The following is a 5,117-nucleotide window of genomic DNA, read 5'->3' as shown; positions in this document are numbered from 1 at the left end:
TATTTGACTAAGGAGAAATACTAGTTATAACTAACCATTTAAATATTTAGTGTTTAGGCAACATAAGCATAATATTCAAGAAAGAGCAAATAAAGGATCTCTGGTGGCATAGTAAGAGGAAGCTGCAATGCAATCCCAAAGGTGCAGCATTCGACTCCACCAGATGCTCCACTGGAGGATGGGCAATCTACTTCTGTGCCAGTTGTATCTGACTCAACAGTAAACAAGAAAACAAAAGAGAGAGAAGTGGGAAATATTATAAAGTATTTTAAAATGATTTGGATTTTAAAATAAAAATAGATATAATTATCTATGATACATTCTTTTATACAAGTCTTAAAGGAATAAATTTGTATAAAGTTCCCCAGTTCTTTGTTTTATATTTCACTTAGAAAATGAGAGTTTGTGTATTAAACGATTCTCTTCTCTCTGTCCCACTTCATGTGTGAATGCATGAGAGAGAGAGAGAGAGTGTGTGTGTGTGTGTGTGTGTGTGTGTGTGTGTGTGCTGTCTTCTTCCTTGGTTTGAAATTTTCAGAAGATGAAGCCATCACTTCATCTTTTACTTCTGATGCATTTGAATTTGATGCATGAGTACTTTCTTCCTTTCAGGCAGAAGAGACATTCAATTCAATACCCATGTAGTTAAAACATAGCACAAATTTAATCAAATACACAATACTTTCGTGCTTTTCCCCAACAAAACATATTATAATTTTTTTATTTTCTATCTATTCATCTATGGATATCTATCTGTTCTTTGAAAATGCAGGTCTCCTACTTTAAAAAAATATGTCAAAACATATATACAAAACATTTAGAACACTCTCTACAAAACAGCATTGTCCCAACAATTTCCCCAAAACAAACCAAGATTAATAATATTATTAGTAATGTTGTAATCGAGGGACTTTAACTCAGGAAATAGAGACTGGCAAAAGTCAACAAGAAAATAACAACTCGTGTATTTAAGAAAATGTTTTCCTCAATATCCATGTCCCTTTACTGAGTCAACCAGGCCACCTGCTTCCATGAACTAGGAAAGATTTCCCAGTAAAATGCAATGCTTCCCACATCTTTGCACCCTTTGTCTAGGCAAAGAAACAGACTCTAACTTTGGCACCAAAATCAGAAATTAACCTCTTTTAGAGTATATTTTTACTGTGATAATCTCTCCAACACATGGTAACTGTAGTCTACAAAACTGCTATGATTTACTCCAGAAGATCCTTCCACAGGAACCTAAGGCACCTGTGTACTTAACAACACAGGCCCTTGAAACTAACAATACAGCTCTCTTCTCTTCCTCCTCTCCTTAAATTATCCAAGTACTACTCTCGGGGTTTCGAAATTAGCAGGCATATTCCTTTTAGAATCTGTTTTGAGTGTGTATCATCATCCGCCACACCAAGAAACTGTTCTATATCACTTTAAAACTCTAACACTTTGCTGCAAATTTCAACAAAAGTAATTGAAAATATAGTCTTCTCTCACAATCAGTATATTGCTTTCATGTAGTTAATAGTTCATGGTTGGTTGTTGCTGTCATCAAGTTGACTGTGACTCATAGTGACCCTTTGAACAACAGATATGAACCCGCTCCTAACCTGTGTCATCACCTTCTCTTACAATCTGGAACCCATTGGAACCCATTGCTGCCATACTGGATCAAACCATTTCATTGAGGATATTTCTCACTTTTGCTTACCTTTGCAAGCATGATGCCCATTTCCAAAGTATGTTTTTGTTGTTGTTATGTGACATATAGTCGCCTGTGACTCATAGAGACCCTATGTACAAGAGTCCTAAACGCTACTCTATCTGGTGCCAGCCTCACCGTCTCTGACACATCCACTCTCACCACCGCAATCACAGAATCGATCCATCTCATTGAAGGTCTTTCTCTCCTGTGCCGTCCCTCCACTCTCCCAAATATTATGTCCCTTTTCAAGGATCAGTCCCTCTTTTCAACGTGCCCAAAGTATGTCAAATGAAGCTTCAGAATCCTTGACTCCAAGGAGCAGTGTGGCTTCATCCTTTCCAGGACAAACCTGTTTGTTCTCCTAGCAGTCTATGGTATATTCAACACTCATCTCCAGCACCACAGCTCAAAGGCATCAGTTCTCTTTCTATCATCCCTATTCACTATCCAACTCTCCAGTGCATAGTACGTAATTACGAAGACTATAGCCCAGATCAGGTGCACTTTAGTCTCCAGCCTGACATCATTGCTCTTCAGTGCTGTGGAGAGGTCCCTGACAGCTGACATTCCCAATGCAATTCATCTCTTGCTTTCCTGGCTGGTGGTACCAAGAGTATTGACTGTGGAGCCAAGCAAACTGAAACTGTTAATTATCTCAATCTCTTCACTATCCATACTGATGCTGCCAATCAGCCCAGTAGTGAGAATCTTTGTTGTTTTTTTTTTTTTTAACTTCGAGCTTCAATCTGTATTGAAGGCTACAATCCTTGACCTTCTACAGCAAGTGTTTCAGGTCCTTCTAATAACCTCTCCAAAATACATGAGACAAAACTTCACCACCCTTATCTTTAAGGAGCATTCTGGCTGAACTTTCTCCAAGACATGTGTTCCCATCATAGTCCATAGAATATTTAGTGCTCCTCTTTAACACCACAACTCAAAATATTGATTCTTTCTCTTTAATTTATATTCATACTCTAGCTTTCAGATGCATAGCAAATGATTAATAAAAGCATGGCTTAACTCAGGCACACCTTAGTCTTTAACTTGACATAATTGTTTCTTATATTTTCAAGAGGTCCTTGACAGCAACATTTGCCAATAAAATATGTCTCATCTCCTTACTGGTAGTACCAAAGATGCTGATTTTAGACAAAAGTAAAGTAAAATTGTTGAAAATTTCAAACATTTTCCCATCTATCATAATGCAGCTGATCAGCCAAGTGGTGAGTAGTTTTGTCTTGGTGTTGAGATGCAATACATATTGAAGACTATAGTATTTGTCTTCTGAAGCAAGCTCTTCAATTCCTCCTAGTTTTCAGCAAGGATAATTGTGTCATATGCATACCACACATTGTTGTATTCTTCATGAAGTTAGCTTCTTGAAAGATTTTTTTTCATCATACTGAATGAATAATATGGAGAAAAGATACAGTTGTGATACACATCTTTCTTGATTTTAAATCATGGATCATTTTCTATTATGTTCAGACTACAGCTTCTTGGCCTAAGTATAGGTTTTTTATGAGCACAATTAAGCTTTCTGGGATTCCCATGCCTCTTAATGTTAGCCATAGTTGGTTATGATTCGCACAGCCAAATGCCTTTTCACTATCAATAAAACACAAATAGACATTCTTCTGGTATTTTCTGCTTTCTGTCAAGAGCCATCTGACATCAGCAATGATATCCCTGGTTCCATGGCCTTCTAAACCCGGCTTCAACTTCTGGTAGTTCTCTGGCTATATATTATTTTTTAGCCCTTTTTGGATAATCTTCCGTAATATTTTGTTTGTGTATTATTTCAATTTTTTTATCATCATTTTTGGAAATGGGTAAATACTAATCTTTTCTAGTCAATTGACTTGGTAGCTATCTTTCAAATTTTTGGCACAAACTGATGAGCGCATGATGACTGCACCTGTTAGTTGAAATATGATATTTGCTGTCCTATTGATTTGTGAACTTATTTTCTGCTGAAGTCTTCAGTGCAGCTTGAACTTCCGTCATTGACACTGGCTGTTTATCATGTGCTACATCCTCAAATATTTCAGTGTTGATCAATTCTTTTTGGTACAATGAGTTTCCCTTCCATCTTGTTTTGATGCTTCCAAGATCATTCAAGATTTTCCCTTAGAATCTCTTAGTATTTTAACTAGAGGCTTAAATTTGCTTTCAAATTCTTACAACATGAGAACTTCTGATTGAATTCTTCTCTTTTTATTTTCCAGTTGCAGATTTTTTGCCCATTCCTTTATAATACTTTGCTTTGTCTTCTCAAATTGCCCTTGAAATCTTCTGTTCATCTCTTTTATTTCAGTATCTCTTTCCTTCACTTTCACTTCTCAGTGCTCTAGTACCCTTTTGAGAGTCTCGTCTGATATTTTGGTCTTTTCTTTCTCTTAGGTATTTGTAGTGACGTTTTACTCTCTTCATAGATAATATCCATAATGTCATCCTACAACTCATCTGGTCTTTCATCATTAATATCCAATGCCTCAAATCTATTCTTGAGATGATTTTTAAATTCTCATAGGACAAACTTAAGATTGCGTTTTGGTTCATGTGGACTTGTTTTCATTTTCTTCAGCTTCAGTTTGAACTTACAAAAGATGGTTGATGATCTCTTCCACAGTCTGTACCTGACATAGTTTTGACTGCTGATATTGATCTTCTCCGATGATTCTTTCCACAAATATAGTCAAGCTGATTCCCATCTAAGTCCATCATGTGTATAGTCATCATTAGTGTTCTTTTAAAAATACAACTTATATATATTTTAAAGTTTCTTTTATTTTAACTAGGGCGATGTGGGTTGGTGTGTCAGAATTAGTGATACAGCTTTAAGAAGGGTTCAGAGCTTTTGTACATAGGGTCACTATGCGTCACATGCAACTCAACTAATAACATTCTATGACAGGTTTGGAAGCAGAAGAGGCATCCACTCCTAAACAGCTTGCCTCTGGAAACTCTATGCACTTTGATAAATGTCGATAGGTGTAGAAAGGCTTCAGGCCTTTTGTTCATAGGGTTGCTATAAGTCGTCCTCGACTTGAAGGAAATCAACAACAACAACATCATACTGGTTTACATACAAAGTTCACAAAATTTATAAACATTGCCTTTCACACCAGTCCCTTCCCCTTCCTTTACCAATCCCTCCCTCCTCCCATCAAACTGTGAATTTATAATTAGTAAAACATAGAATGATAAATTAATAATTCAATCACCAGCCTCATTTCTGTCACCAAGTCCATAATTACTATTATTCTTTCTTTATTTCCAACTTTTGCATTTCAGTAATCAATTATTAATAATGTGTCATGATTGCATATTCAGGAAATTTCCGACTGTAAAAGTTGATAGAAATCCTCAGTTTCCTCACCTTCAGAATAATAATTGTATCAGTAGTTCT

The sequence above is a fragment of the Elephantulus edwardii genome, unplaced genomic scaffold, assembly GCF_000299155.1.
Source record: "Elephantulus edwardii isolate Elephantulus edwardi_28Jun2011 unplaced genomic scaffold, EleEdw1.0 scaffold00133, whole genome shotgun sequence".
Classification (NCBI taxonomy): Eukaryota; Metazoa; Chordata; class Mammalia; order Macroscelidea; family Macroscelididae; genus Elephantulus; species Elephantulus edwardii.
Note: the sequence above shows the minus strand (reverse complement) of the source record.